The sequence below is a fragment of the Diabrotica undecimpunctata genome, chromosome 3 (genome assembly GCF_040954645.1).
Source record: "Diabrotica undecimpunctata isolate CICGRU chromosome 3, icDiaUnde3, whole genome shotgun sequence".
In the NCBI taxonomy this organism is placed as follows: Eukaryota; Metazoa; Arthropoda; class Insecta; order Coleoptera; family Chrysomelidae; genus Diabrotica; species Diabrotica undecimpunctata.
Window position 1 is genome coordinate 62,910,493 of NC_092805.1, and position 12,114 is coordinate 62,922,606.

The window sequence follows — 12,114 nt, forward strand, 5'->3', positions numbered from 1 at the left end:
GAACGGTTATACGTATAATAGTGAAATTTCCTGGGAGAAAACAAATGGACGTAAGCTTCCTTCCTAACTATCAAAACAGGTGACGTAATAGTCCTAACTGACGATACAGGGCCACTGTGAGCGATAATTGTAAATGGGAGCTTATGGCAAGGGATATATCTTTTGAAAGTTATTGAAAATACCTATTCAATCATACTAATTTTGTTTGGGTTTAAGCTGATTTTGATGAGTAAGTTAAATAAATACTAAAATTGTAATTTCGCGTTTAATTAATAAAGATTTAAAAACCAATTTATATGAAGTGTTCAAAATGTGCTCCATCTAATTCTTGTTAGTAATGCATCCTATAGCTAAACTCTTAGCGTACTTGTTCAAATGCGTCGGCAAAAATTTAATTTCAACAATTTTAATTCAACAATTCGTTGTTTCAAAATTGCAATACTGTCGGGTTCTGTGGCGTAAACTTTAGATTTCAAGTATCCACACATAAAAAATCTAATGGCGTGAGGTCTGGTGGCCATTCTATCGAACCTCGTTGTTGAATCTATCTATTATGACATTCCTCATCTAGGTAACGTCTTCTTCTTCTTTAGGTTCCATCTTCTATTGAAGGTTAAAAATCATCGTGGCTATGCGGACCCTGTTGACTGCCAATCTAAATAGTTTTGCATTACTCCATTTAAACCATTCCCTCAAGTTCTTAAGCCACAATATTCTTCGTCTTCCCACATTTCGCTTTCCTCGAATTTTACCTTTTTCTAACCATATGATTAGAAGAAAGGATACCAGCACGATGGAAGGAGAACATAATAGTTTCCATCCACAAAAAAGGGGACAAAACAAAATGCGCGAATTATAGAAGAATTTCACTCCTAAACACGGAATATAAAACCCTCTCAAACATCATTCTTAGTAGACTAATCCCTTATGCTGAAAATGTCCTAGGCGAATATCAAGCCGGTTTTTTTAAAGACATCTTTAACAAGGTGGAAGGAGCAACAAGCGAAGTAGGGCTGAAGATTAATGAAGAGAAGACGAAATATATGTGTATAAATAGAACGACACGAAGAGACAGACTAGGACAAAATGTGACGGTCAACACCTTCAATTTCGAAAGAGTACAACGTTTTAAGTATCTGGGGACCGTAATCACAGCTGACAACGATGTTACCGAAGAAATAAAAGACAGAATCCAATCTGCAAACCGCTGTCTATTAGCACTGGATAAGCTCATAAAATCAAAAAATCTTACAAGAAGTTCAAAGATAAAAATAAATCCATCGTCAGACCTGTAATAACATACGAATGCGAAACGTGGACCATGACAAAAGCAAACGAAGAAAAGCTCAGACGCTTTGAACGAAAAATACTTAGAAAAATTTTCGGACCTCACCATGACATCACCACAAACCAGTATAAGATTAGAACCAATATGAAATTAAAAGCACTCTACAATGACGCCGATATTGTCCAAGAAATTAAATCACAGCGACTAAGATAGGCAGGCCACGTGCACAGACTGCATAACGAGAGACTTGTAAAACTGGTATGGGAGGAGATTCCCACAGGCAAAAGACCACTCGGACGTCCCAGAATGCGATGGAGAGATAACATCCAAGCAGATCTCCGGAAAATGAACGTTCCATTTGACCCTAGGTTGATGAAAGACCGAACAAATTGGAAAAAAGTTGTACAGTCAGCCAAGACCCACCCAGGGTTGTAGCACTACGTGATGATGATGATGAATTTTACCTTGCATAATAAGCTGCAATATTGAGTATCTTTGCCCTTTCATAACATGGCCTAAGTAGTCAAGTTTTCTTCTTTTGACAGTCAATATTATTTTAGCTTTATTTCCTATTCTTCTAGTAACTTCTGCGTTTGATATTCTTTGAGTCCATTGTATTCGTTGGATTCTTATATAATACCAAAATTCAAAGGCAGCCAACATATTCAGATGGACTTGTTTTAATGTCCATGCTTCCAAATCATAAAGAAGAGTAGTAAATACGTAACACCGAAGCATGATTCTAAGTATTTGTAGGTATCCATACTCTCAAGGAGGATTCCATACTCTCATGTATGATCTTCTAAAGCTCTGGAGGGATTAGGAAATGCCGAAAGGTCTTAATCCCAATGAAAGAAAAATCCAAATCCTCAACCTCCACGTGGTAGAAGATGGGCAACATCTATCTATAGATGGCCAATGCAGATAGGGACCGAGTGATTGCCGGTATAAGCAATCTCTCACTTACTGACCAACGGCTACGGGCGGATGAGTTGGTAAGTGATAGGGCACTCTTTTGTCCTGGAGTTGAGAAATCGACTCCAAAGGCGGATGAACCAAAGAAGTGATCAACGGCAGAAGGATGTAGAAGGCAACGAGAAACCACTACATTAAAGATCTTTAAATAGATATCTCTTGTTAATTATCATGGCTATTATAAATGACAATTTCACAACTACTGATCATGGACATCGGATACCAAGATCCGGCAGGGGAGGCAATTCTCAGTTAGACCGCGGGGCCTCCCAGGTCGCCAACATGCGAAAACCCCCCGTCAGGCACAAAAATATAAACGAACTGCAGATAGGTACCTGGAATGTGAAATCTATATATGAAGCAGGGAAGATCCACAATGGAATACATGAGATGAGGCGACTTAAAGTCAATATAATGGGACTAAGCGACACCAGATGGCCTAGATCTGGCGAAATCGAAGTCGACGGTGCCAAAATATATTACTCAGGAAATGAAGATATTCACTCCTATAATGGCGTCGCGATAGTGTTTGATCGCAGTTTTTGCCAGGCTGTAACTTGTTTTGTTCCTATATCTGGATGACAGATGAGATCCGGCAACTAATGGACGAAAGAAGATCATACAAAAACAAAAAAGTAAACGAATACAAAGCCACACACAAGGAGATCAGGATAAAAATACGGTAGGCTAAAGAGAAGTGGTACAACGACAAATGTTTAGAGATAGAAGAACTCCAGAGAAATCATGACAGTTTTGAATTGCACAAAAAAATTAAAGAATTAGCAGGTATAAGACGGTCCAACAATAGTAACACCCTGGTTTATACGATGATATCAAAGGCAAACTAAACAGATGGAGAGAATACGTACAAGAATTGTTTGAGGATGACAGGACACAACAAGATAGCATGAACGATGGCGAGGAACATGATATAGGTCCAAACATAACTAAGGATGAAATAAAACATGCAATAAATCTGGCAAAATCTAATAAAACTGCGGGGCCTGACACAATTCCAACTGAAATAATTAAATTAATATTAGAAGATCAGATCAATGTATTAGTAGACTTATATAATACTATATATAATACGGGTATTATTCCGAGAGATTGGCTCAAATCAACATTTATTACATTACCAAAAAAACCTAATGCAAAGGAATGTAATGACCACCGTATAACCAGTCTAATGAGTCACACACTAAAAATATTCATAAAAATTATCCATTTAAGAATTTTCAGAAAAGTGGAACAAGACATCACTGAAACCCAATTTGGATTTAGGAATGCTGTGAGTACACGAGAGGCATTATTTGGATTTAACGTCCTCATGCAAAGATGTATGGATGTAAACCAACCACTCTATGTTTTTTTTTATTGATTACAATAAGGCGTTCGATAAGGTCCGACACAACCGTCTTATACAGTTACTTAAAGATAAACACATTGACAAAAAAGACTTAAGAATAATAACTCATCTCTACTTTAACCAAACAGCAAAACTCAGAGTAGGCAAAGAACTTTCGGAGGAAGTAGAGATAAAAAGAGGCGTAAGGCAAGGTTGCATACTCTCCCCCTTATTGTTCAATCTATATTCGGAAGAAATAATTAAAAAATCACTCGAAAATGTAACAATTGGAATAAAAGTTAACGGCAGACCCATCAACAATATCAGATATGCCGATGATACTATACTAATTGCAGAGAATATACAAGATCTACAGACACTTTTAGATAATGTAGTAAATGCTAGTGAGGAAAGAGGACTAACGCTTAATGCTAATAAAACAAAATTTATGGCAATTTCCAAAACACAACAACAAAACATTTTAGACATAAGAGTATTGGTACAATTATTAATGAAAATAACGAGTATACAGAAGAAAAAAAAATTAGAATTGGACAAGCTAGGGCAACATTTATTAAGATGAGAAAAGTATTATGCAGTAGAGACCTTAGTTTGCAACTCAAAATAAGAATATTACGTTCATATGTGTTTTCGGTTCTGCTGTATGGGGTGGAGACCTGGACCTTAAAGAAAGAGGTGAGCGATCGACTTGGAGCATTCGAGATGTGGACCTACCAAAGAATATTAAAAATAAGTTGGGTAGACCGAATAATAAATGTTGAGGTCCTCAGAAAGATTACAAAGGAAATGGAAATCATGAATACGATTAAGATAATAAAGTTACAATATCTCGGCCACGTTCACATCATACATTTATTTTTTTTTTAATTCATCCTTAGTCCGCATTCATGACAGCATTCATTAAGTCTTTGCATTACGTTCTGTAAATCATTGTTCTTATCCGACATTATTACTGTATCGTCTGCAAAATGCAAGTTATTCAAAACTTCTCCATTGATAGATATACCTTTTATTGAATCTGTAAGCGCTTATTTAAATACCTGATCACTGTAGACATTGAAGAGTAGTGGTGACAGCACGCAACCCTGGCGGACTTCTCTCTGTATTTTGATATCTCTGGTGTTCTGGTTGTCAACTCTTACCTTGGCAGTTTGATTCTAATACAGATTAGATATAATTTTTATTTCACGACTGTCAATATTTTGCTTGTTAATATATCTACAAGTTTTTTATGTTGAACTTTATCAAATGCCTTTTCAAAATCTACAAAACATAAGTACATTTCCTTATTTATATCCATGCATCTCTGGGTCAGCATATTCAAGCCAAAAAAAGCATTTCTTTTGCCCATACCATTTTTAAAACCAAATTGTGTGTCACTCAAAGTGTGTGACTCATTAAAGCTATTATTCTGTGATCTGAGCAGGATATTGCACTTGACTTTTTGGGTATTGCCACAAAGCTCGATTGCAGCCATTGTCTGGTAATTGTGGTAGTCTGATTAAAGAGTTCAACCACTACATCAGTAACATCTTCATCAATGAGTTTTAATAATTCGATGGGCACACCATCTGCTCTGGTAGCTTTGCCCTCTTTTGTTTTTTTTTGCATAGATATTCGTTCTTGTGCTTTTTCTAGAACCTGTCATTTCTTTGATTTTTTTTTGTGTAAATTAAAGCCATCAGACTTTTTATCTGGGTCTTCTATTTCCTTGCATCTGCCAGAGAGCCACCTCTTCTTTGCCTCCCGAATTTTCTTTCTGATGTTTTTCTGAATTTCTTTGTATTTATTCAGGTCTTTTGCTTTATGAACTCGACGAGGTTTAGATTCAGCATCATTCACCAAGAAAACACAGATATTACTTTTTGCACTTTAATACAACTCTAATGTGTCGTTGTTTTAAGTTGTTCTTAAATATAATTCTAACGTTTAAAAAACAGTATGCTTTGTATGTAATTCAACAAGATCAATTTACATTATAATGCGTGAAAAACTATTAAGAATGTATCACATTATGCGTTATACTGACCTACTTTCAATTCTTACGAAAGTAATGTAAATTTAAACTATGTTATTATATCCTAAGATCCCACTGCAGGATCGCTACATTCATAACGTAGTTAATCAAACTCACATTTTTACATACATTTAAAATTAGAAGAATGCATTGATAAATAGTTGTCAAAAAGTCGACGCAATAATTTTTAATTCAATTAATAGTAATTAGTAAGAGTAAATATATATATAGTTATATATTAGAAGTGATTATTTCGACCAAAACATAATTTATAAATACGTTGGAATTATCGGATAAAGTGGTCTCTACGATAGAGACTACTTATAGACCACTTTACCCGACAATTCCAACGTATTTATATATATATATATATATATATATATATATATATATATATATATATATATATATATATATATATATATATATATAAATGTTTTTGATGGGTTGGAGTCAATAAAATGGGCTATTGGTTCACTATTTAATATCTCGAGCTTTCAATTGTGTTTACAATTCTTATCAAGAGCTGCTAAAAAAGACAAAATATCTTACAAAGTTGAACTAGAAAGAAAAACATTTTTTGTTAACTCACCAAATAAAATTACTGTCATCGCCAGTTAACTTGGCGGTGCGCACAAACCCAAAATTGCTTAGTGGCTTAGGTGGTGGTCTTTAGTATCCTCCCAGTTATCAGGTGCGTAACACTTAAGTGATTTGCAGCTATTATTTTTCAGACTTCTTATTATTTCGGATAGTTAAGTGTATTTGTGACAATTTCTAACGATGGCGTTGAAAAATAGTAGAAAGAATAATTCTGTTATCAGTGGACAATCTCGGGAGATTATATTTAATGTGTTTAATTATTTCAAAAATATTAAACTCGAAGCAGAGACCCTAAAAACTGTGAAAGAAAATACAGCTAAAGCAACAGGTAAGTTTGTACTTACAATAAATTAATTTTAATTAGACGACTTCTAAATAATAACAAAACCGCACTACGGTGGTCTATTTGGACCAAAAATAACTCTATATTTTTATTTCATTTTAATTATATATTATTTTTAAAACACAATAGTTCTATTTCTATTTATAAGGCATTTTCTTCCCACTGGTGGAAATATTTTGTTTGTTTATGTCTACCTTGTATTAAATTAAAATAGATCAAAAATAGGTGAATATTTGACATACATAATAATGTTGACAGCTGTTCAAATAGATACCACTTTTCAACACGGGTACTTGTTTTAGTGTTATAATAAAACCAAAATATTAAAATTAAATAATTACTGTGTTGCATTTATTTATAAAATATCCTCCATTTAATTTGAAACCCAATATCAAAGTAGATTTGTGAATTAAATTCAGTCAATATTTTATAATTTGTTTACTAAGTTAAATAAATATTATAAACTGTTGTATAAACAATGGCTTACTATTTAAATTGAATAAAACAAAATTACAATTTCATCTTTCTAATAATATATTAAAGCTTGCGAAAAATATTACTTTTTTAATTGTGTAATAATTATTTGACCTATACCGCTACGCTACTGAATATACTTATCAGAAATAGTAAACCAATAGGATGAATCATAGGGCGTAAACATAATTTATTTCTCTGTGACGTTGTGCGTACTCTCTCGCCAAGTTAGCTGGCGATGATTGTAGTTTCGTTAATAAAAATTGCTGCAAATACATTTCAAAAAGAATTAATACTAAAATGCCCTAATCTAATAAATTCTCCCATGAAATTTTAATAATTTTGAAAACATTTTCTTAACAAAAAAATAATTAAATTTATAAATAGTTAAAAGTAGCAACCAATTACAAATAAGCCTCAATGTCATAAATACCAACTTAAAATTTTTACCTTTGACAATTATATTGTCAAAAATAAAATTTTGTTTAAAAATTCTTTTTTGTTTAGTTACAAAAAAGAAGAAGATTTATTCACCATTGATAGATGTCTGAAAAAATGTAATAGATATATGGAAAATTAAATAAAAATGTGATATTTTTCAAGTTTCATATATAAATTATAAAGAAATAATATAATTATAAATTTTGCTTAGATTTTGAATTTCTGATCTTTTGTTTAAATTATTATCGCTTTTGCTAATACAAACCATTTCCAAAAAAAGTCCTTTTGAATTTATTACTTTCACTACATAAAATTTTAATGTTATCAAAATCCATAATATGGTCTTTATCGATTACATGCTCTGCCAAAGATCAAGATGGTTTTTTAATTCTGCAATCACTTTTGTGAGAAATAATGCGATTTGAAAGATTTCTTCCGGTCTCACCAACATAGTCAGCTTTACACTGAGTACAACTAGTGCTGTATACTACATTCGTTTTTTCCAATTTGTCTATAGGATCACTATAGGATATTTAGTTTTGGAATATAAAGATGAAATAGTTTTGATGTTCTTTGTTGCTATTTTTATATTGTCAATAACCTTTAGTGTTTGTATTAATTTAGGTGTTAATGATGGTATAAAAGGTAGTGAATGATAATAGATGTTCTGATTGTTCGATACAATGTTTTGAGATTTAGCAAAAAATGATGTTAAGTTATTTATATTAACAATATTAGAAAAAAGCATCCTATGTAGCATATCTGGAGGATAAGAGTTTTCAATTAAAATATTTTTTAACAATTATTGAAGATCTTCATGTAAATAATCTGGATGAGAAAGTTTTAAAACACGTTCTTTTAATCCTGTTATAAGGTTCATTTTCATCTTATTTGGATGATGAGAGTAATAGCTTATAAATTTATTACTACATATGGGATTTCTGAACCATCTGGTTTTCAACATATTGTCTGTATTTCTTACAATTCTCATGTCAAGGAATGGTAGAGAAGTATCTACCTCTTCCTCAACTGTAAATTGTATATGTTGATTATGATTGTTGAAAATGTTGACTGTTTCATGAATTTTGTGTTTAGGAAGTGCCAAAACTAAATCATCTACATATCTTTTAACAAAAGGAATGAAAAAAGTGCAATTGTTGATACAATCACTGATAACATCATCCATGACATAGCTACTTAGAATGGGTGAAAGACTAGATCCCATAGGACTACCAAAAATTTGTTTATAAAAGATACCATTAAATATAAAAATATTAGAATCAAAAACAAAGTTGATAAGTGTTTTGAAATGTAATAAGTCAATATTAGTGTGTTGCAAAATCTCATTCCAATGTTTTTCAACACTACTTATGATTAAATCTAAAGGTAAATTGGTAAAAAGAGATTTGCTTTTTGTTGTAAAGTACAAACAGGACTCCTTCTAAGTGTAGTGTAATACTTAGTATCATTTAAGAGTTCTCCAGTTTTTTGTAGGTAATCCTCTTTATACATTACAACAGTTACGTTACCTTTATCGCTTTTGACAATGTAAATTTCAGGATGGTTTTTAAGAAAAAGTTTAGTTTGTACATAATATTTATTTAAAAAATGATCTTTGACTTCTTTATGTAAAAAGTTTGTAATAACGTTTGTACATTTAGATCTAACAACATCCTTTTGACTATCATTAAGTGATCTGATTATTGATTCAATATCAGAAAGTAAATTAGGAACTCTAATATCAGATTTGGAATATGGAAATATGGATATGTATATAGCATCTATTCTTTATCTGTTTCAGAACCCATTGTCCAACTTTCACAGCCATACAGCAAAACAGAGAAAACCTAACATCTAATCATTCAGATTCTGAGCTCTAGACTAAGGTCTGATCTTATAAAAATTGTTTTTGTGTTCATGTGTATTTTCCTCGCTTGTTTTATTCTTGATAGGATTTATTTTTTTGGGTTACACTGGCTATTGATATTTGCTCCCAAATATTTTATGAAAGTTACCTGTTCTATTATTTGTCCCTTGGCATACAAAGGTAGGTACGTTTGTTGATTTCTTTTAATTTTATTTAAAAATACTTTATAAAAGGTATAAACTTTGTTCATTTATGTGCATTTTCCATATGTACATGAGTCAAGCTACTAAATATTTGTATAAAAAACCTTAAAAATAAAATAATATAAAAATAAAATTTTCAAAAGGAAATTCCCAGTGGTTGTTTGTATACCTTAGTTTAAAAAACTTACAGTGAAGTAAAAACTTTCTTTGTAAAATGGTATAAAAATTTTAATAAAATTTTAAAATTATGGATTATTTCAAAATGGATGTATAAATTTTCAGAACGTTTTTCAGATCATCATCACTAAAAAACATCAGATGACCCTTGAACTTTGTATTTAAGTAATAAATAAGCGTTGCTTGTATATTTCATAATTTTGTGTTTCCGCGTTAAAGAAACTGTAATATTTTGTACCTAAATGGTTATTGTTTTATTTTTGCATATGTTTTTTAAGTTATGTTCGAACATCAGGGTAAAAAATTTTGTTTTCTTTTATGTTTGTTGATAATATGCTCATTTAATAATAAACAAAGGTTTAATTTTGATAAGTAATGTATATAATTACCTATTTCTCTAATGTAAAAAACTACTATTGATATAAGTAAGCACACACACACACATGTGATCAATTCTGTCCCTAAGGAACATGTGTATACAATTACAAATTGGGATCCACATGTCCGAAAATCAAACCGGTCACACTTCGCTAGTGAAGAGTTATCTATCTGACCCCCAGGGTTTTCCCCAACGTGTGACTTATGATCTGAAAGGTACTTTGAGTGCCCTGGGTACTGGGACACCCTCTGTTTTTATTGACTGTGGTTAAGCCAACTAATTCTCGGTTTCCTTAGTATCTTTTTTGGATTTTGACTTTGATTCCGTTTTTTTTTCACCGGAATCTCGGTCTTTTTTCCTTTTTCTGGTTTTGTTTCCTTCTTGTTGTTCTCAATTAAGGCAGAATTTTATCTGTTAACCTTTTATTTTCTTGATCTTTTTCTTGGATGATCCGTTGCAGCTCCTTCATCTGAAGTTTCATTTCCTCCATATTCTTGTTGTAATGTTCTTGTTGTAGTATAATTGCTTAGTTTAATTTATAAATAGCCCGGAGCATTTCTGCTTTTTCCATTTTTTAGTTGTACTCCTTCTCCATTTCTTGGAGAGGGGGTGGACAAATCGGATTCTGGGTGCCGTCCCAGGAACCTTCGTGGTTGTTCACTCCCTGATTTCTCAGGAAGGGTTCCTCTTGCCGTTTCTCTTACCACAGGAGCAGGGGTCGTTTCTGTCCGACTTTGTCAACTGTCAAAGCCTTACAGTGTCATCCCTGTCGACACCCTGTGGTAAACCTGAATTCTTCACAGACGCAAAGTTGCAACTAACCTCTGCGAGGAGCCTGTAAAGACAGCTCGTCGACAGTTTAATTAAAAACAACCTCGCATTCGTTTTTCACCTAGGTAAAGTTTATTCGTTTACCAAATTCCCATCAGTAAACATGAGCACGTGTTGATATTCGCCGTCTCATTCGTCAAGAGGCTATTAAATATAATTTATTAGACAGATTCTCGTGTTACAGATCACAACTTGCCATCATTTTAAATTCAAATTGTATCGTGTTGATTTTTACGTTTATTTTACTATTTTTAGAGTTTAGTTTAATTGTGATATAACGATTAATTTTCAAGAAATTCTTACACTAACAGTTTCATAAGTAAATATTTTTAAAAATCATATGATACATAGGTCGTACATCAGTACGACCCTGTTTGTCTTACACGTGGTTCTATTGACGATTGGGAATTTGTAGAATGAATAGGGTTTAGTAAACAATACTACCACCGCCACACACGGTGTCTTACGCACCGAGAGCTGAAAAGCTCTGTGACTACTCTGTTAGCTGCTCCTTTCTAAAGGTCGTGGCATATTATCGTGCACGTTGCGTTTCCAGCACATAGCCTTTAGTTTCCGAAAAATATAATTTAAATGGTTTTAAATATGAACAACGCACACTGTCCGGAACATAGCGTTTCAGACACTTAACGTTTTCGTTCAGTATATTTGAAAACAATATTTTACTGATGCCGACTGCTATGTAACGAGCCGTAACTGGTTGGTAAGGATAATGTGAATTAGATGTCCGTCGTTTTCCCCTTGTTTATTTAGGTATTTGTTTGATTTTGATACAGAGTATTTAAAAAAATAATTTTCGAGGCTATTTTGTCATTTATGCATGTGTTTTTATTGCTTTGTGACAATTAATCAGGGAAGTGATAAACAATTAGGACTTTTGTACGGAAGTGATACCTCTTCTTTTTAAAAATACTTTTTGGTTTGATATGTATGGCTTCGTTAAATGTAGTATTTTGTTTTTTAACTGAAGGTGAAATTAAATTTAAAACATATTTAAACTGAATCCTATTCATTCTAAAATAATTGTTAAACCTATTAATTATTATTAAATTCCTAATTGTTTACCTTTTAAGTCCTCTAAGTCCTGCGGACTTGTGCCTAAACCTTTAGGCACACGTCCGCACTGTTC

At 32.5% G+C, this 12,114-nt stretch overlaps 1 protein-coding gene across 1 annotated transcript in view; it reads right to left on the reverse strand.

Moving 5' to 3' along the window:
* LOC140435622 (inactivation-no-after-potential D protein-like) overlaps nucleotides 1–12,114 on the reverse strand; it is a 162,155-nt gene that overhangs the window by 65,586 nt on the left and 84,455 nt on the right. The gene's annotated exons all lie outside the window — the stretch shown is intronic.